The 22,999-nt window shown below is 41.9% G+C and overlaps 1 protein-coding gene across 1 annotated transcript in view; it reads right to left on the bottom strand.

Annotated features, from left to right (window-relative positions):
• HBEGF (heparin binding EGF like growth factor) overlaps positions 1–22,999 on the bottom strand; it is an 84,595-nt gene that overhangs the window by 50,004 nt on the left and 11,592 nt on the right. The gene's annotated exons all lie outside the window — the stretch shown is intronic.

The following is a 22,999-nucleotide window of genomic DNA, read 5'->3' as shown; positions in this document are numbered from 1 at the left end:
ACCATAACAAGAGAAGCTAGAGGAAGAGGAGGGGCATCTACTTAAGGGAGAAGGTCAAGACAGGCGGAAAGCCCTTACACCAAATGCTACCTTTGTACACACGGAAAAAGGGAGCAGACCAATCAGGGCAGCATATGATGGGCTAACAAAGGTTATACCTCCACGTCAGCCATGGATGAGAGGAAGGCAGCAAGAAGAGTAGAGTTTCTCTGTGGTATGGTGTGGTGTAGTGTCACTGCTGCCTCTCTTCTACAGGTAAGTATGGTATCTAAGGAAGGTTCTTAGGGGCTCTGGCTAGCTGCCAAAAACTTGGCAAACTGAGACTAGGAGGAGAGTTAAATGACCCGAGTGGTGTGGTCTTGTCTCTTTCATTCTCATTCCCAGGACAATGAAAAGGAGCCCCTAATACAAGACTGTACTAACATTTCTAAGGCCAGGCATGCTAATGACTGACAAGATAAAAACAGTTTTTAAAGCAGGATGGGGAAATGAATAAGCAGCTATAGCTTTGGAGCTTACCTATTCGGACAACGACCTGTCTTGGTGACCCATGGTGACATATCATAACATCAGTTATGGCTATTTTGTAACAATGTGAAAGTATGCCACCTTAATTTTATAATTACATGAAGTGACTAGGCATTCAGGATTCAGGACACAAACATACATCTCTATGTAGGAACAGCACATTGTGATGTTAGAGGAATGGGCATTAGAGCAGAGAACTTCACTTAGTTCATCCAACGTGACAATTATATTCAGAATGTAAAAAATAAAGAAATTATTGCCAGCAGACGCAAAAGGGACCCAAATCAAAGATATGGGATTGTAAGATCACACAGATAACAGCAACACACATGGCAGATGTAGGTTTTATTAGGCAGAATACTCAAGAGATACATAAAAGCCCATCCCCAGGTCCCAATAGTGACATCAACTGGTATAAAGCACTTAGCTGGCCATAACAGACTGAACAACACCTTAAGAATTGCAAGTCCTTGATCCGCTTGATGAGTAGTACTTGACTGTATAATACTGTACTCTCAAAAATGCCAGTAAAAATATGTTTTAAAGAATTTGCAACTACTACTACTGACTTGAACATTGTGCAGGAATGGACTGTCCATCTGGGCCCTATGGCCTTTCCCGGAAGGCTGCAGAGTAGAGTGGTGTTCCAAGGCTAGATGAGATGCACTAATCATGATCATTTTTACTAAATGTATAATTCACCCTGCTACCATGAAGGCTTCCAAGTGCAGAGGCATACTTAACTCTGTAAACACCAATGCACCAGTTTGCTCCTCTGACTCAAAAGCACCACCCTTTGTTTTCCTGCTAGAAATGCAAGTCACCTGTAAAAAAATGTCACAGCGCATGTAGTATAACAAAAGGTGACAGCTGTATTGCTTGAATTGAACTCAGTCACTGGTGATTACCCTGGACCAAAGTTATTGTTTTTTCCACCATTCTATCTCAGACAGACACCAGCCATGTGTAAATCAGCCTTGGTCCTGCTTCAGTAGAAACAATGTAGTCTAACCTGCCAGAAACGGCCCCTCTCTGAACACAAGTAACTCCAGACCAGTTTGTGTATTTGGGCATCTTCAGAATGATCCTGGTTGAGTCCTATAGGACCCAGGTCTCGGCATATCCATCCACACTCAGGACATCACACCGAGAAAAACAAAGAAGTGATAGGTGTATTGCTTCAATCAATCTCGACCACTGGTAATTAATCTTGTTTGCAATTCAGTCCATCTTCATCCATGCATGCACTTCCTTACAACATTTTTTAATACCTCAATGATCGAAGCTGGCGGCTCGAGCAGAAGACTCTTCTACCTTCATGCAGAGGCAAAAACATCAGAAATGCAAAAGATGTGTGTGCATGCTTCCATCAATCTCTTCAGTAGGACTATTTGTTGGTGGCCAGCCCTTGCAGCAATAAGTGTATGCATACATAGCCTAACAGGAAAGAACGACACTGTTTGGAGATAAGAGTTGGACTGGATAAATGATGGTTATGATGCTTCCACAGAAACGGGGGTTATCATGAGGGGGCAGTTTGGTTCCTGGCATCACAGTTTTTTTTTAATTTATACCCTGCAATGATTATGCTTGAACTGCAAAGGTTCTTCACGTACCAGGACAATTTAGTGTCTGGTCTGACAATGGTGTTGTGCCTACCTATATACCATGGATCTTTGAATGACAATTGTGTTATACAAACCAGGACAATGTGATTCTTTGGCAATGCAGAGTCTTTTACATACGGAGCAGTGCACACATTTTCATTGTTATGTTGGATTGTCATACTGGGACAATGTAGACGCTGGTTTCAAGTAAGTACTTGTGGCTTACTATTGTCTTGTGTTTGAGCCTATGTAACCTACACCAGTCCTAACACCCCGACCAGTAGTTCAGGCCCTCTGAGCATGCCCCGTGACTCAGCGAACAGCTTCCTGTTACAATGAGCAGCACTGACTTAGTTGAGCAGCACCTCTGATCAGCTAGCATTTTGGGGAGCACAGTGGCATACTTTGGCTGTACCTCTGGTAGGCTGGAATATTAAGTACCATATTAATAGCAGCAGAACATGTTTTGATGGAACTGACAGACTTGCAGTAATGGGCATCACCATATGACCCAATTTGTAAATCTTGTTTTATTTCTCTTAACATATGACCTTACATCTGTAATTACTTAGATGGGCATACTAGAATAGATAGACCCTGCAGCTCATGTGGCAGAAAATGTTACCTACTGTGTATCCATTTTGTGCATCTGGGACATTCTTTTTTATATACACCTATATGGTTTTATGCTCTGGATAAATGTTGCTCTTGGGTACTCTGGCAGACCCTGGAATATTTAATTAGTTCTCATTTGCATTTGAAAAAGCATATAAATCATAAGGCTTTTTCGCTGATATATTATAAAAATAATGCTAAGTAGTTTTCTGTTTCCTTGGGTTTTTAAGTGCCGGAAATCCTTCACATCTTTTCATATTTTGTTTATCCACACTCTTGTTCATTCTTCACTTGCACTCTCCCACCCTTGCTACAATCTCTTTTTGGTATAATGAATATTGGAATATAATTGAATTCAAGCCTCACTCATATTCATATTTGACTTCTGCGCCCATTTCTGTTCCTCTGGCCAGAGTGGTGCAAATAGCACCACCATTATCAAACACTTAATTTCTCTGCAATCAATATAGGTGTATTTTACAAATGTAACCTACAAGAAACTTATAAAGCCTAATTTCTGATACATTTAGTAAATATTCATATTCTGGCTCATTTCTTTTCATAAGCAATTTTCATAAACGGTTCTAGTTTCTTTGAAATAGAGCCAATTGTTTGACACACCTCAGTACAAATGTAGTCAAAAATATAAACGTAGCAAATGGATTTCTGTCTTCTAAATGTTTGTTTAAGCAGACAATAAAGAATAGAGTAGCCTGACTCATCCTCGACCTCTCAAAGCGGAACCACATAACCCCCCACCTCAAGAAGTTCAACTGCTGCCCATTCAGAAGAGATGGCAATGCAAAATGCTGATTCACGCCTAAAAAGCCCTACACAACCAAGGACCAACATACATCAACCACCGCCTCAACTTCCACCAACCCACCAGACACCTCCTTCTCCCGCGCTCTGCCTCCCTCTTCCACGCTCACACCCGCATCTGCCGAAGCAACAGTGGTGGACGCTCTTTCGCCTGCCTCGCTGTGAAGTCCTAGAACAACCTCCCACTTCACCTCTGAACCTCATCCTCTCTACCAGAATTCAGGAAAGGACTCAAAAGCTATTCAAAAGAACGCTCACTAGCAGCAGAGTTCTCAGCCCCTGGATACCCTCAAGGGTTATTAGCCTCACTTTATAAATCCAGTTTGATATGGTTTGATATTTATTGAAATAATATGAACTAATATTAGGGGATTCAACACAACAAAGTTTGTATTTTACCTTTTAAAATAGAGGCTACAACTAATTTTTTTCTCCAGTGTTCTGTACTTGAAATTTGTTGGAGCCAATCTGACGAAAGCAAGACAGCATGTCTACTGTTTTACACCTGGTTCTCGGCGGCCCATTCTGAAGGTTAAGTAATGTTTTGGAGCAGCCAAGCTCTCCACGTAGATTACCAACAAACAGAGGTTTTGGGCAGAGAGAAAGATGACCTCTATATAACTAGTAATGACAACTGCTTTAGGAAGTCAGCTAGCCTAAATCTCCTAACCAATGGGCACATGAAGGGATTTCGGGGTTCCTGCAAGTTTGGCAACTCGTGTTGAAGGACTTCACCTGTGCATGTTGCCCTACTTTGGAAGATAAAGTATCAGGCACAAAGCTGCATTTTCGCACACAAAATGGCTTAGAACTCACCTAAGTGAACCAGTAACCAACATGACATACACATATACATGTCTGAACCATCACAGGTCTTCTAGCACTGAAAAACGGCCTTTTAATTGTTTTTTTTCTCTTTTCACACCATAACTTCCAATGTTACAGGTACAATATCAAACCTGAGACTGCTATGAACAGTGGTAGATTTTCCTAATTTCTGGTAGCGTTTGAAAAGCAATAACATTATAACTGCACAATATGGGAAACATTTGCACGTCCAGAAAGGAGGGAAATCTCGACTTTGGGTCATAAGTGTACTTGTACCAAATAAATACATTAACATTTGGCCCGATTCCTTTATAGAGGGATGCAAGATTTAGGCTTATTACTGATATCTGCGCTGTAAGTTAAAGCCTGATAAAGATATAAAGGGAGTAAAGCACCAGAGTGAGAAACTTTTAAGAACAGAGTAGTTGTGAATTGACAAAAATACGTCGAGAACTACAACAAGAATAAGCATGTTCACAACTAACCACCGCAAACAACCTAGCACACAGTAACAATACGCATTAATAACTAGCTCAGAGTAAAAAGGAACTGATTTAGTGTTGGTATGAATAGCAAATCCTCCAATGTCGCGGTAAACCCAGTTGATAATATGGTGCAGGAAAATTCACCAGTGGATTCTGCCTGGGATTTAGAACCTCCAGCAAAACAGGACTTTCAATAATCGCCCCTATCTAAATCGAGCTCCAGGCCCCAAAAGCAATGAAACACACCTCTGATGGCACAAGAGAATAATCTTCTTAATAGGTGTTTGTGTAAAATAGAGTTCACTTCCTTTCTTGTCTCTTGGCATAATAGGGAGTCACATGGTGCAAGGTGCCATCCATAGGGTGATGGTTTTGAAGATGGAGAAGGGGACCTGAAATCATTTTCTTACCGGATTCAGCAATGAATTGAATGTCCATTTGGGTACTTTTTGTCTCACAGGCACCATGAATGAAAGATAAAAACAAACAAATAGAACAGCAATCTCTTCCAATTATGGTGTCTTACTTTTTTTCAGGAACACATATTCTTCCAAATTTTATGCAGTTCAGAGAGGCCCTCCTATTTTGTTTTTGGCCTTACCCTTCAATCCTAAACATGTCCCATTGCTTCTAGGAAGGTTGGCAGACACCATTAGCAACAGCCTCTGCATCCAACCCTGAACACCAACTACTTTAACCCTTCCTATAACACCAGTCAGTATCCTATTGAGTTTTGTCTCCACTATTCCAAGATACTTCCACTCCTGTACCTCTTCCTTGCATCTCTCCCTCTCATCTCCAGGTTTCCTCTCCTGTCCAGAAATGGAAGACATCACTTGCTAGCAATAGTTCCCGGTTTTCATTGACCACCCTACACATGAATGAGAGCTACAGAACCTCTAATAGTGGGAACCACGAGGCCAGAGCATGGAAACTTTGATGGTGTGGGGACATAAGTCTAAGGAGAGCTGCGGATAGGAAAATAATAAAATACAATATAATACAATAATACTTTATTTGGTTACACAGATATATAACCATAAAAGGACATACAATATCATCATACATTAAAATACATTTAAAAAGGAAATTCACGAGGGGGGCACAAAACTCTTAAGTTCATTTGATTTTTATCACATTATAATTGTTTTTCTTAATCTAAAAACATTTTTAAAAAGGCCGTAACGGAGGCTACAACAAAAATTGTCTCTAATTTTTGGAGTGCCACAAATGCAGGGCGACAAGACCTAATTCCTTATTCTTTTAAAACAGGGACAATCCATATTTTTCTCTGGGTGGAGTAAAATTTACAAAAAATTAACACATGTATTGTAGACTGTTCAGAGGTGTCATCACATGGACATTTGCAGACCTGTTTAGACCAGTCATTAGCAGCCGGGAAACGCATAAGAAGGAAACGGTCGTAGTCACTCATATACAGGCGTAGGTATGGCTTGAGACAGAAAGTTGTTAATATGAGATTGTGTGCCTGAACCGAGGTTTTATTCAGTTGGGTACTCAATCTCTGTTCTATCCAAAAATTCAAGCAGATATTCTTAAGATTTTTTCTACTCGTCCCAGCCATAGTGAGTGGATTATCATAAAATTCATGAAGTCCTAAATTATATAATAATAATTTAACATATGACAACCACCCAATCCTTACCGCCCCATCCAGGCGCCTACTATTGTCTAAAACTCCCCGATTAAAATTTGTCTCCTCTGTTATCCATTTCCTATGCCACAATAGGACAGGTTGAATCTTTATAATATCTTCCAAATATAACAGTCCTAATGCAGTGTGGCACACAAAGGATGAGGTACTATTAGAGACCATCAATAGGAATTTTAAGTACGTATTTTCGGCTACCTGGAGTGAACCCACGTCCGCATACCCCCATATGCCAGCTCCATATGTAGCAACGCTAACGCATTTAGCTTTATAAATACTCAGTAGTTCCGTTGTGGGACGTCTACCTAGTTTCCTGGTAGAATTGGAGAGAGCATATAAGGTCTTAATATATAATAATCTCCTTGCTTTAACAGCCTGCACCCATGACCCTGTACAATCAAATAATACTCCAAGATAGGAAAATATCTTTGTAATTTCTATCCGTTTATTATCGATAAAAATTGATATTTTCTTTATACATCCTGTCCTGCAATTCATTACGAAGGTTTTAGAAGAATTTATAGTAAGACCTCGATCTGACATAAAGTTTGCAAAGCTGGAGACCACCTTTTGCAATCCCAGCGGGGTGCGTGCCATTAAGACCGCATTGACAGCGTATAATGCGGGAATAGGTGGCTTTCCAGCCTCAGGTAGGACTTTACATTCTTGAATTAAAACCCTTTCAATATTGTTTATGTACAAGGTAAAGAGAAAAGGTGCAAGGACGCACCCTTGCCTAACACCTCGTTTTACTTTAAAATGTCTCGTACATTCACCATCCGTCCCAAACCGAACCAGTGCCCTTGCCCTAGGTTAAAACTCTCTTATAAAAGAAATAAAAAATGGATCGGCACCCATTTCCTCTAAAATAAACCACAATTTATTGTGACTCACACAATCAAATGCTGATGAGAGATCGACAAAAGTCAAATATAGGGGCCCCTTTTTTGCCTTGATATACTTATATACTTGTTCAGTAAAATGTTTAACTTTAGGCCCTGCTCTATGGTGCCTAACTTTTTACGAAAGCCAAACTGTAGGTCACTTATCACTGACCGTTCTTCTGCCCAGACTTGTAGCCTATTCAATATGACCCGACCTACAATTTTTACGGTTGAATCTAACAGTGATATAGGTCGAGAGCAGGCCGGGTCATTCTGTCCCCTTTTTAGGTCTCGTGGCGTTGAACAGCGCGTAAGCGCTGTCTCGCCAGAGATCTATTGTCGCTGGGTCTGCTTCCCAGGAGACAGCACCTGGCCGCGCGCATCTCGCAAAAGGCGATCGGCGCAGGCCGCGAACGCGCTCGCCATGGCTGTCTCCTGGGAAGCGCAAACATACACAGGCACACCTCCCCCTGCACGTATGCGCACACACAGACATACACAAGCGCACATACACGCACATACACACACGGAGAGACTTCCCCCCCACCCCTCCGCCGCCGCACACAGAGACACACGCACACATACAGGCATCCCCCTTCCCCGCTCACCGGAACTCCGGACTTGTGCAGCCTCCGCGGAGCTCGCCCTCGGGCATGGGAGCCCCGCGCCATCACTGCTCCTCCAGGCACTCCGTGGGCGCATGCTTCACAAAACGGAAGTCCTGCCCCACGATAGGTTTCGCTTTGCGCGCGCACGTCTTGTTAGGAGTGGGCTTCCCGCACAAGACGGAAGTCCCGCCCCCACCATAGGTTTCGTTTTTAGGAGTGCGCGCGCCTGGTGGAATGCAGGGGGAGTTTGCAGAGGGGCACGCGGCGCTAAGAAACAGGTTAACGGAGACTGCCGTCCCTCGCTGGACTTCCTGTGCTCGAGTGAAAGTAAGCCTGTGCTGTGCTCTTCCTAATATAAATCTTCATATCTGCCATCTTCAGGCCTCCTGTCCCTTCCTGCCAGAGTCCGACTCCTGCTCCCGCACGCAAGTTTTACTGAACCACTTACTGTAGTACGGGCACAGCTTTAAATTGGCAGGACATTTACTTCTTTAAATTGAAAGGTATTGTAATTGCATTTAGTGCCCCCCGCCGAGCACCTTCTGTGGAGATGAGGTTTTCAGCATTCTGCTTCAGTGCACCCTGTATCGTGTGTCCGACGGGAAAACTGCTTCGAAATGGGCTGATTTTTGAAAAGGCGTGCCATCTGATAGGCAGGTAGGGCTGGTGCACATTGATTCGTGTCAATATAAATCTGCAACTCCACATAAGTTTCATCAGATACGTCTAGCCTTGGAGGCACCGGCCTGCCGATTACTTTGTTAATTTCTCTATTTCCTGAATATGTTGTCACTGTGTGTGCTAATCTCTATTTCTGTCAAGATGTCTTCAGGTAGGGATCTCTGTTCTGCTATTGTCTGTCCTCTGCTGCTCCACTGATTGTATTCCCTGTGTTCGACACCTGGTGTGTCTCTATTCTGAGTGTCTACTCTCTGCCAGTCTGTATACCAAGATGTCCTAGTCTCTTCTTTGTCACTTTTACCATGAGTGTCCCATGTCGCATTGTGTTCTCTTCTGCAGCACAGTATGATCTCCCTCTCTCTGACCCCTTCTGTCTCTGTGCGTCTATTGTAGGTCTCCTGGTGTAGCTGTACTTTTGGACGCCCCACACACACACAGCCACACACGCACAGCAACACACACACACACACACACACACACACGCACACACACACACACACACACACACACCACCACAAACACAACACACACAACCACAACACACACAACCACACACACAACAACACATACAGCCACACACAGAACCACATTGTCAGTGCACACTTTCACCAACCACAGACATCATCAGTGCACGCTTTCACCGGGCACAAACACCACCAGCGCACAATTTCACCAAGCACGCACACATACCACCAGCCGTCAATGCACGCATTCATCAGACACACACCACCAGCCCGCAAGTGCACGCTTTTACCACGCACACACACCACCAGCCGTCAGTGCACGCTTCCACCAGGCACACAGAACTTTACTAAGACTCACGTTTAAACAGCTGACAAATTAATGGTGCCTTAGGCGATGTTCGCAAATAATCCTCGCAACATACTTAACTAGGGGTATATTTGCAAAGAGTTCATGCAGCGCAGCGCAGCGAGCGAAAATGCTGCACTGCCTTGGCACTGCATCAGCCCCGTGCGTGAGGTGCATCATTAGAGCTGTGTGAATGATGACAGCTGTGAGCCCGTGCCGGAGGTGCATCATCAGAGCTGTGTGAATAATAACAGCTGTGAGCCCATGCCTGAGGTGCATCATCAGAGCTTTGTGAATAATAACTGTGTCAGCCCCGTGGTGAGGTGCATCATTAGAGCTGTGTGAATAATAACAGCTGTGAGCAACAACATACTCTTGCACACACTCAAACTGCTCACCAATTCAAAGTTTGCTAAAAATTTTATGCAACGCATTGTCATACACAATGCCAATAACTCAAACTTTAATGCTGCGAGACCTATTGCATTGCAAATGCTTGTTTAAATTTTGGGACAAGGATGGACTCGTACCACTTTGGACTAAAACCAGTTGAAGTCGATGCATTAAATAATTGTGTACATAGAGGGCCCCATAAAATAAAGCAATGTTTGCTTTAAAAATATCGACAGGGACACCATCTGGCCCCGCCGCCTTCCATCCCGAACTTGCGGCAACGGGCAGATTTACCTCACTAAGCTCAAATAATGTTACTTTCCCGTTGTCCCTAGGCAATAAACCTTGGTCGTCCATGACTTCCCGTGTTAATATGTCATACACACTCTCGATATTCCCCGTATCAAGTGGCTGTGGGGTTGTTACATCATACAAAAGTGAAAAGTGTTCTATCCATCTACTCTCAGAGATGGCCACCTCAATTGTTGATGCCACCTTATCTTTAAGGAAAGGTGCATTAACTGCCCTCCAGAATGCACAAGAATCTTTGGCAATTGACGCTTCAAGAAGGGCTTTCCAGGCTCTTTCTGCGCCTCTCTCATTCTAATCCTATCTTTAACTCGATTATGCAGAGCATGCTTTAGATTTCTATAGGTCCGGGTACAGTTTGCATCAAACCAGCCTTTTCTCCCACTACTGTTGTTCCTGCGCTTTATGTTAACGGTAAGCGCCTTTTTAATGTAATCAGTGATTTTAAAGTTATCAATAATATCCTTAGGTGCAGTGTTTTCCTTCAAACATACCATAATCGCCTCATTACAGTTAGTTACCACCCCAACCATAAAGTCTGAGGGTATCACATTCTCCCAGTGCAAGTTATAACCATTTTGTCTGGTTAAAGCAATATTTTCTAAAATAATATTTTGGGTGTTGACTGCCTGTATTTTGTCTAAATATCGATATACCCACATTTTGGGCAAAATGATCCCTCAAAGGAATCTGATGTTGGGAGAAATCTGCGACAATAGACCCATAACGATTAGAAAGCAGAACAATTGTGGAGAAAGATCCATGCCTATTAAAGGTAGGGCCGAGAGGCACCTGGGGACTACTTAAGAGTATTTGCAAGACAAAAATCAAACTCGAATAATAGTTCGTTTAAATATTCACCATACATTGTATGTGGGAAATGTGGTACAAAAGTCTCCATATCATATGTTAAACTGCAGTTCCCATTATCCGAGTGTTTGCATAGAACAGTATTAAAATCTCCTCCCCATAACCTAATCAAATATTTGCTCCCTAGATCCTGCAGCTTATGCAGGTATCCACGTATGGCCTTCAGAACCCCATCTAATGAATCATGGAGAATATTGTTATAGTAATTAACAAGTATAACTAAACAATTTATATCAACCTTCAATCTAATAATTTAATAGAAACTGTCCTCCCACACCAGATCTATTTTTTCAAATTTAACTAAATTCGAAATATACGTACACAGCCCCCCTTTTGCTCTATCATGTTTAGAGGTTATAGCATTGGTATGAAAGGTTTTGTAACCATTAATATGTGTTGGTTCTGTCACCCATGTTTCATTTAAGCTGAAAACTTCAAATTGTTGTATGAATCCACACCATAATTCAGTATTCAGTTTAGATTTTAGGCCAGCTATATTCCAAAACAAAGTTGCACCTACCCTACCCTGTAGACGGTCTATCAGATACCGGACTTTCTACTATACTAGACCCAGGGATGGTATCCCTCATTATCGAGTGTACAACATCAGTGGTAACGGGATTCACAGACTTAACACTCAATGCAAGGTCATCTTCCGCTATGTTCCAATATGCTACAGTTTTACATGTTCCCGTAGGTCCCATCCCCTCTATACCAACATCCATCATATTGTTCATTGGCATTCGATCCCTACTAAATACACTAGATGTCTTGGATGCTCCATTTGTGGAAGCATTATCAGACCCATTTTGTCAATCTACTTCTTCCAAATTCTGTAGCATGTTAAAGCGATTAGAAGTGGGTATTCCATAAGTTGTACTGTATGGTATCAGTGGAGCAACTTTTCTCTGTGTAACACTACCAAGATGGCTAGGTTTGTAAAGTATCCTAAAGGCACGATATTAATTTGGTCTTCCCGAATTGTATTGTTAAGCATCCTGCCCAGAATTGTCTCAATTAGATACAGGGTTTTAAAATTCAAAATTACACAGTCTCCGTCATGATCTTTTTGCCCCCTTCCTACCCAACCCACCCTTCTAGCCCGTTTAAACTCATAGAATAGTCTATCTGTTAAGCCTGTTCTGCACCCCAACCAGGATAAAGATTTATTTCTTAAGCTTTCCCATGTCTCCTCAGTCCCTTTACGAAGCCTCGGTACATTAGTTAGTACCACAATGTACGGGGTTACAGCCGGCGGTAGATCTATATATGGCACTTGTTTCAAAAACTTTAACTCACTCATTGCATTTGGGTTTCTATTCACACTATGCCCCTCACTCGGTTTAATATTACATCCATTTGGGGCAGTTAATCTGGAACTGGTCTCCACATTTCCAGTTCCACTTCCAGTTATTGGTTGTGAACTTTGGTTACGCATTAGTAAATGTGCACCAATATCCAAAGTGGTACCATCATTTTTTACATAATGTGTGACCTTAGGATCTAATAGAGGTTCAGGATTACAGTGGGCTTTGGTCAGCACGTGTTCTATTGCTCCCAGTCTTCCACTCAATTTTCCTAAAACATCCCTAAGGAAAGTATCTAAGGCTTCCAATTCATTTTTCAGTTGTAAAACTTCATTCTGAAGTCCTACGTCAGAGCTGGCTAAAGCTTTCTACCGCCCACAGATTTTATTCTGTGCCGGTGTCCTACCCTTTTTTATTGCTTTTGAATTTATTATAGCCACATCCTTTATACTGCTTTCCGGGAGGGGGGGGGGGGGGGGGGGGGGGGGGGCTGAGGATCACTTTTTGAATCAGTATCAACAACATGGTCAGAGATATTCACGACACAACCGTTTCGAACTTCTGTTCCCTCTACACTGCGTTCCTCATGGGGATCAATTATTATGTTGATGTTATCTCTAACACTGGTGAATACAATAGGAGCCTCTATGCTATTAGATTTATCTGAAGTCATAGCCTCTTCCACATTTAATATTTGCTTCTCAATAGCACCCATTGCACCAGTCAGATAGTTCACCGATTTTGTAGGCCTCTTTTTGGGCGGGGCAGTTGATGTTTTTCGTTTCCCCATATCTTTATAAATTAAAAACAAAGAAAGTCTTACAATAAATACACACAGTTAAAACTGCCACTTAACCACTTAACCCACACAGGTCCAAAGCCTTGACAGGCAGAGGAGCTTTCGATAGGATCACCCTTTGAGCGTTATGCTCATATACACAGTACCTTCAAAGATGGAAAACCAAATGCCATCGCCAAGCCCCGCCTCTTCCGACCGATGACGGGCAAGGACGGCACACGTTGGCCCGGGAGAGCCCGCTCGCGTCCTGCGCCGTGGGAGCCGCCAAAACAATTTAAAGGCCAGCAGAGTCTGCTCCTCACGCGAGACCGCACTGCCCTCTGGGAAATGGGAGCCCCAGGCAGTCTGCAGTCTGCAGTCCGCGCTCAGGGGAGGGAAAGGACCAGGCAGTGTCCAGTAACAACAACGGTGGCGCAGTGTCCCTCTGTTCGGTCCTAGACAGCACAGCAGCAAACAGCCAGCAGAAACGAGAGCAGTGGCAGACAGGACAACATATTACAGGGAGATCTGGAACTTGTGCTGTATGTGCTGTACAGAAAGTCTCTGCAACCGCTAAACTGAGAGGGATATGTAGAAACAGAGGTTAAAGAGCTTGAATAGTGAGACACTGGCAGCACAGTTAAGTGAGCGCAGAAGATAGCAACAGCCCCAGGGAAAAACTGCAGAAAGCACAAAATTGCAGAAAGAGGACCCCAGAGTATATGATGCACACTCTCTTCATGGGGATAGAGATAGCTGAATACTTTTGGCAAGATAAAAGAACTTTAAATATCATTAACATCATAATTATCTTGGAACCCCATCTATGGGACAGATGTAAAATAATGCACAGATAATCCATCACAGAAGCAGGGAATTGTAAACATTCCTCAAATTTTCAAATATATGTGCAGGATAGCTTGAGCCATATTGTGAACGGTTAAGACAGACAATACAATGCTAGCAGAAAGACATAGGTGTTTTATGGATGTTGTTCAATTTATCTTTTGCCTGGCAGCTACCTTTCGTTCCTTTATGTTTCTTTTGGGTAGTCAGGACACCAGACTTTGCAAACTGAGTAGTTTTGTGAGATTAAGGGGTTGCGTTTTCTACCTACTTACAAGAATAATTACAGAGTTGAGTGAGTTGATACTTGTAAACCTGACATAAGTCCTCAGGCATCTCAAAGATGGGACTAATTCAAATGGGAGAAGGAATGAATAGATAAGCTCAACAGAACAAACTTTTTAACTGTGAGGTGGTCCTCATGATTAGGGTAAGTGTGTTCCAAAGTGAGGAGGTAATGACAAAAAAGGAACAGCACCAACCAAGATCCCGAAAGCAAAGTTTGCAGCAACCTAGGCCCAGTTCCACAGAAGGCTTTGTGAGCTAAGCATAGGGCCTTATTACCATGAGCTGCATTTCTTAGTGATGCAAAAAAGTCTTCCTGTTGGCACGTATGATCACAGTATTTCTATAGCACGAACCTAGCCTGAAGGCAGTGGAAAATGAAAAACATGCAAAGATTGCCTGTGCATCATAAAACCACAACCTCAAATTCCAACCACCATCCTACCAAAAACAGACGTATACACCTCACTTGAAAAATCTGCTTTCCAAACTGCCAGAAACTGGAGAAGAATTAGCAGATGCAAAAGTGAGAATTCCGGCCAGTAACCTTTTTGACCTTACTGTATTTGGTAATATTCTAAATCTGTGAATTGTGACACTTATGTTGAAACCTTTTGGTAAATGGCAGCCAATGCACGTTACAGCAAGCAACAGAGACTATCAAATTTCCTGAAATTCATGACAAGCCAAACTGCGATGTTCTGCACACCTCGGAGCCTACATATAACAGAAGCTGGCAGACCTACCTACAAGGCATTTACGCAGTCAAGCTTAGAGATGATGTCAGCATTGGGTATGTGAACTTTCAGAAGACTTAATATGAAGTGAAAAAATATTTTCATTTTGGAATTGGCACGATGCCACTACGCCATTTATCTGGCTGGTCATTCTAATTTCTCTGTCGATCCAAAAACTTTAAATATTTGCATTATCAACTGAAGTGGGAGGATAATCTGTCCACAGTCTGACAAATATGTTAATGTGATAGATTATTACAGCATAGGGCATACTTTTCATCATGACCTGTTACAGTAACACTTCTAACCCTTTCCCTCTTGCCCTCCAAACACCCCTGCAACACTGATTCCTGATGACTGAGTCTGCAACTGAGGTGATTGGGGTTATGATACGAATGTCCACAGAAAGGATGGCCAAGTAATGTGCCTATCCATTCTGAATAATTTGTAATCCTGTTTTCGCAATTCTGGATGTCACTGTGAAACTGCCTGTCCAAAAACACCAGAATAGTATTTTGAGGCTGACAAGTAGCCCATCTAAATAATCAAAAGGGCTTTCTTAACCCACTTCTAGCACTGCTCAAATGTGACCAGATTGTTAAAATACTTGGTGTGTATTTCTAGAGAGGAGTATTTGGCCTGCAATAACTATGTGCTGTTTTGGGATCATTATGGGGTAAGGGTAGCATGGAAGAGTTAGGAAGGATTTCTTTGAAAAATGGACAGGAAAAGGAACATGGTGAGGTAGGAGAGTGTACAGAAAGATATTGCAGTAAACAAAGGGTGGAAGGTCATACATGGTCATGATTTCTCAATGGCAGGTGTAAACATATTGTTAGTCTCAGAGATGATATTATTTGGAAACAGGTAAAAGTGGTCTTTTGGCTAAGTAGGAGACCTTGGAAACTCAGGACCTGAGATGTATTTCTGCATTGCTCCTTGACCAACAATGTGCTCGTTTACGTGCTTTTTGAGCCTAGGCAAACCTGTTACTAATTTCCCAGGTGGGGTGTAAAGTGCACCCCGACTATTGTTGCCAGGATCACTCTGCAGAAGAAATTCCATGTACAATAAAAGGTTGCCTCTGAAGCTATCTGGTGCTCTTTAGAGCTAGGTCTGTGATAGATCATATAAAAAATAGGTTTGTGGCGTAGTGGTTCACAACTCAAGCAAGTCTTATATTGTGTGATATCTGTAGACAACATCGTTGCCAAGTACTTAACCCCCTGGTACTGTGTTTATGACCGGTGCCTGACACTACAATCCAAGAGCTATTTGCAACTCATGATATCATCAAGCCTGGCTACTATCCAACTGCATAGCTTTTTAAAGCCATCAAAATACTATCATGGAAAAGAACTTGCACATCCTAGGCATCAGGTTGTGCAGCAGCTCAACAAGTGTGTGCTGTACATGAGTGCCATTGAGTTGGGTAACAATAAATATGTTATTCAGCGCCAGGACACCTTCGGGTAATCGTGCACTTTACAAATACACATGTTATGTTATGTTACATTAGTTTGCTATCTATACTGTATAATTGAACCAAGCCCCAGCTGACCATAATGTAACCATACAATATGCATCCCCACTACTTACAAAAGGTGGCAGATTTAAAGTTTCTTCCTTTACTAAAGGTTTTCAGTGAAAGTTTCTGGGGGTATGTGAGCATTTAGAGGAGCCGATTTTAAACGAATACTTCACTCAGGATCATAGCAAACATTCATGAAACTAGATAAAAAGCATCAACTTTATAAAATAATCGACAACTGTATCTATGAAAAGTGTTTCTAAAAATTATTGGGAAGGCTTGAACGAGGCTTGAACTTTTCAGTGTGTACAGTCACAATAAAATATCTGTTCTTGCTCTTACCAAGCACCAGAATTTTTTTTAATTTGTTTTAGAGACATTGAGTTTATAACCAGAAACCTGGCCAAAATCAGATGCCAACCGCTCAATCTCTGAAAGGGCCGTAACCGGATCATCAAACGTCAGAGCTATATCATCCGCATGCGCGAAAACTGAGTGAGGAATATCCTGTACAAAGAAGGGTCTTATCAACTGACTATTAGATAACTTTCACCAAAAGGATTTATATATAAAGCAAAATGTAAAGGGGAGCAGGGTCATCCTTGCCTTGTTCCTCTTGTAATTTTAACCACCTCAGATCTCATGCCCATAGCAGCAGTTCCAGTGACTGGAGAAGCATAAAGCACCTGTATCGCAGTCATGAAGCCTTTTCCAAAGCCCACCCGGTTCATCACTTTCCAGAGATAATGCCTTCCACGCTTTCTCAGCGTCCAATAAAATTAACCCAAGTTTCCGTTTCTCAGCTTGAGCAATGTCGAAAAGAGTCACCACTTTATTAACATGTGTGACAATCCCCCTATCTGGAATAAATCTGTGCTGATTTAATGAAACTAATGAGGTTATAACTTTTGAAATACGATTAGCCAAGATTTTCGAATACATTTCGCTATCACAGTTAAGTAAAGAAATCGAGCGGTATGAACCGGGCAGCTCTGGAGCTTTACCCTTCTTATTAACCCTTTGTATGCTGATGACGCTCAGTCATCAGCTGCGGTGGCACTGTGCTGATGACTGAGCGGTTCAGTCATGGCCCTGCCGCCGCGCCTGCGCGGCGCGGATTCCGCGCCTGCGCTAGATTCCGCACCTGCGCTGGGCATTCTATTGAGCGGGCGGGGCCATGACGGACCCGCTCCGTCATGAGCAAAGCCCAACCGCGGCTGATGACGGAGCGGTTCCGTCACCAGCATGCGGCCGCCCCGCCCCCTTAGCACTGCGGCGGAATAGCCGCCGCAGTGAAGGGGTTAAACACCACTATAGTGGCTTCATCCCATGACTTTGGTGCTTGCCCTGATTGTGCTGCCTTAAAAGTTGCAAGCGTCATATCCTTCAGCTTATAAAAAAAAAGCTTATATATTTCACCTGGGAGATAATCAGGACCCGCCGCCTTCCCCGATGCTAAGCTTTTAACCGCAGTTTCTAGCTCCTCCATTCTGATTGGACTATCCAAAAACTCTGTCTCACTGAGGTCTAGTTGACTAAAGCTCCCCCCCAAGTATTACATGGTCAGCTCCATCCTCCCGCCTCTGCTGTGTATAAAGCTCTGTGTAATACTGATGAAGGATAGCTAAAATCCTCTGCGAATCGCTACATAATTCACCTCACCTATCCACTAAACCTGCAATACGTCTAGAGGTTTCTTGCAGGCGCAACCTTAGCGCAAGGCATCTCCCCGTTGCTTCCCTGTACTCATGACGTTGCTTTTTATATGCCAGATATTTCCTCTCAGTCTCGATGTTCCACACCCCATTAATGTTAGCTCGGCACCTAGCGACTACATCCTCCAAATCCAAAATGTTCCCCTGCTGTATTATCCCTTGAGTCAACTTCTCTTCTGCTTCTCTTAAAGCGGAATAAAGTTCCTGCATCTCTAATTTAACCTTCTTTTAATGTAATATACCATAGCTCAATACTTCACCCCTAAAACAAGTCTTAAACGAATCTCATATAATATCTATACGGGCCGATTGTTCATTATTATCAAAGAATTCAGTTATCCATTTCAACATATTTACCTTAAATTGATCATTTACACATAATTTCCGATCAAGGGTGAAATTTCTAATTTTATGTTCAATCCCTAAAGCTGGTATTTCTAAAACAATAGGAGCATGATCAGAAGACATCCTAGGGAATATTTGCGTAATCGCCCCAGCTAGCAGGGTTGAAGGCATATAAAAATAATCCAGCCGTACCAATTTTTTATGGGAAAAAAATAAAACGTATAGCCTAAATCTGTAGGGAATGAGCTACCCCATACATCAACTAGACCGTGATCTTTTAACAAATTATAGAGTGCCTTAAAAACCCATGGTTTGTGTCCTCTATAATTTTGAGGTCCTTCTATAAATTCCAGAGCAGTTCGGTTAATATTTATATCTCCATATACAATCAACGGAGTTACCCATGATGCCAACTCTAGATTTAGATCCTTCAAAATTAATGCCTCATCTAAATTGGACCCATAGATGGTGCAAAGTGTAAATTGACGAGCCCTCAAACCTAATTCTACTATGGCCCAACGGCCCAGCTTATCTGCCAGGCATTGTCCTACTTAGCAAACCTTAGGTTTAGCTAGTATCGCAACTCCGATTCATTGATGACTGTTGTGAGGCAGCAATTAAAGAGTACCCTAAATCTGCTACAAGATGGCGGTTACTCCACGGTAAATGAGTTTCTTGAATACATACCAGATCAGGCTGTATACTTCGAAGTTCAGCAGCTATCCTCTTCCTTTTATTGACATTATTGAGACCAGAAACATTTAAAGAGGATATTTTAATCCCTCTAAGCAATGTCTCTATAACGCAAATTTTATGTACTGATAATATTGCAATACCAGATCCTAGATCAGTATTCGAAGTTACATACTTGAAAGAATTAGTAGATGTAAATTTAATGGCACTATTACGGAATATAAGAGATTAGTTGGACAGAGAGGAAGACTTCATTTTACTACAATAGGCAGTGGCAATATCATAAAGATGAACATCTTATCAAAGGTATTATATTTATTTAGATCCATTCCTTTGGAAATATTCCCAATCCAATTGCAACAGTTGCAGTCACTCTGCTCTACATTTCTTTGTCCTCCCGGTAAACCCCGGCGGGCTATGAGATTTATGACACTTCTAAGAGGTGGTCGGGCCATACCAGATTTTATTCTTTATTATTATGTTAGTTTTTTGCAGAAAATGCGTATATTACTGACTGGGGAAGAAGTTGGCAGTATAGTAGAAGCACCATCCATATTTCAGCTAATCTTAGGGACCGAGGCTAGAAGATATTTATTTAAAGAAATCAATGGTAGTTATCACAAAAGGACCAGGTTCAAAGTTTTGGAAGCTGCATTTAAAGTCTGGAGGGAACTACGTAAAATATTGGCTTTGGATGGAATAACTTATTATGCACCAATGAATGCTTTAAAATTGCTCCCTTCTATATTTTGGGATAGGACGGCATTGGATTGGCGGAATAAGGGCATTGTGCAAATTGGAGATTTTTATGAGGCTGGAGGACTGATTCCGCTGTATGAAGACCTGGATAGGAAATATGATTTACCTAACTCTCAATTTTTAAAAAAATCCCCAAATTCATGATTTTCTCAGTCGGAAGAATATGGCCCTGATACCTAACTGCTTGGTAGAGGCTGTACGATGGCAAGAGAAAATTGGGTGGTTATATAAAATACTATTATCAACTAGACCGGATGATATGGAGAAACAAAATGCATATTGGCAGGCAATTTTGGGGGAACAAGACTTATCTATAGAAAATGCTATTATCAGCTCCGGGGAAGATCTCCTTTCAGCTAATTTGAAGGCACAATTTTTTAAAACAGCATTTAATTTGTAATATACCCTGGATCGTATGCTTATATGGGGAGGCCATCATGATGGTAAATGTTTTCGATGTGGGAACGACAAGGCAGATAGTCTTTACATATTTTATAGTTGTGTTAAGCTGTCTAATTATTTGTATGGTATTGAAAAATTCTTGTCAGAAATGCTTGGTACTACGCTTAAGATCTCACCGGCTTTAATGTTATCAGGGATAGGCCAAGCGGTTAAAACGGGGAATCCCTTGTATAAACATCGGTATTTTTTGTTTGCTGCAATGACTGCTGCACGATTATGTATAGCATCAGATTGGCTTCAACCAGAGCCTCCAGCATTTGAGTTTTGGAGGGCCAAAATGTATAATTTATTTAACTTAGAATGGAGCTTGTATTCTATAAAGGGGGCAAGAAAGCGTAAAATTAGTATGTATATATGGGGAGTCTTCTATGATCACATGACTACATGATGTATGATGTAGGAATATTCAGCTAGATTCATCAAGGTAAATTGCGCTCGCAAAGGGCCAGATTCTGAGAATCTGGCCCTTTGCGAGTGCAATTTTTGCATTTGGGATTCATCATCCCAAATGCAAAAAATCGCTATTTGCGAAATCGAATATTTGCGAGGAATTGGATTTAAGGAATCTCTATTAGAGATTCCTTAAATGCAATTCATTAACCAATTTGAAATTGCGAATTCGCAATATTTGGTTGCTATTTACCACGAAGTTTGACTTCGTGGTAAATAGCGAAAAAATAGTAAAAAGCACTTTAGTGCATTTTTCTCTGTTGCATGTTACACACACACATGTCCTTTGGACATGCGTGTGCGCAACACCTGTGTACATTTGCATTTAAGGGGTGCTAGAGGGTGTCCTTTGGACACCCCTGGCACCCTTGAAATCGCTATCTTATTTGCGATTAGCTAATTGTTCATCGCAAATAAGGAATACTCCCCATTCATAAAGGCCCGTAGGAATGAATGGGGACTATTCCTTATTTGCGATTAGCAATTTGCTAATCGCAAATAAGGAATGTGTAGGAATCGCAATTTATTTTGCGATTCCAACATGAATCCCGTTTTGCGAGTCTGTAATAGCGATTCCTTATGAGTCGCTATTACAGACTCGCAAAACGGGTCTTTGATGAATCTAGCAGATTATTTCTGACTTTCATGTTTACTGATTTTGTTTTCTCTCCTATATTGCAACTGTGGAATAAAAAATAAAAAATTAAAATTACATTCAATATGCTGAGCATGCCAAGTTGTGATGGGTAACTACTTGCACATGCTCCTGTGTTGCAACCACATGTAATACTTTTCAAGAAGGTTTTTGAGAAGATTCATCTAGTAACTGAAAAAGGAAATGTAAACTACCCCATTGTGGTTGACTTCAATGTGTCTAAATGTGACATACGGAAATGTTTTGTGAAACTGTAAATATAAAAAGTCATGGCCAGGAGAAATGTATGCTCCACAACTTAAAATCCAGAGGCTGCTGGTATAAGGAGAGGTTTCTGGTAATAGGAAACATCCTAGAAAATCTTGAGTTATTATCTGGTTTCTTATAAATAATACACTTTTCTGCACAGCAATGTAGTGTAATAGGAGACTTGAACATTTAAAAATTGCAAAATTATCTTAAAATTAGACATTGATTCATGCATTCTACTTTTACACACTAGGAAAAGTATGGCTTAACAGAGGGATTCAGAAATGTCAAAAAAAATGACAGCTAAATCAGATTGTGATTTCGATTTTGTTTCTCAAGATCCAGAGAGAACTTAGCCTGTCGCTGCCCAAAGATTATAATACCTCAACTTGTCTCAACACTACTGATACAAGAATTTAAGATGCCCCATCTGGCAAAACTCAGGGCCACGTGGGAGGCTGAGGTAGGCGAGATGGAAGATCTGGACTGGGAAATAGTGTTGATGCATCCCCGGGAGGTGGCAATCAAGTCACAACTACGGCTTATTCAATTTAATGTACTCCACAGAACTTACTACGACAGACTACGCCTAAGCAAAATGGGGAGGGTAGAGGACCCGCGATGCCTTAGATGCCATCAGGGAGAGAGGGATTTTTACCACACAATATGGACATGTGACATAATACAAACATACTGGACACAGGTATTCAAGGAGCTAGAGGAGGTGCTAGGGGCTTCGATCCCGCAGGATCCCAAGCTGGCGCTGCTGGGCATGACCACCGAGGTGGACCTGACCCGCCCACTTCTTACATTTTTAGTTCTTGCATTGGTTGTTGTGAAGAGGGACATTGCAAAACACTGGGGAGCGCCGGATCCTCCAGATCTGGAGGAATGGAGGAGAGTGTTGGATCTGTATATGGCGGCCGAGAGGGTAACCTATAAGGCTAGGGGTTGTCCAAAAAAATTCCGCAGGATTTGGTCTAAGTGGAGACAATACCATGGGCTCGATGGGGGGCTGTGAGGGGGGGGCTTCCTACAGTGAGTATGAGACGGGACACCGGGACAAACGACCTCT

This window comes from Lissotriton vulgaris, chromosome 7 (assembly GCF_964263255.1).
Source record: "Lissotriton vulgaris chromosome 7, aLisVul1.2, whole genome shotgun sequence".
NCBI classification, from domain to species: Eukaryota; Metazoa; Chordata; class Amphibia; order Caudata; family Salamandridae; genus Lissotriton; species Lissotriton vulgaris.
The sequence above is the reverse complement of the archived record's forward strand: the minus strand, read 5'-3'. Positions and strand labels throughout refer to the sequence as shown.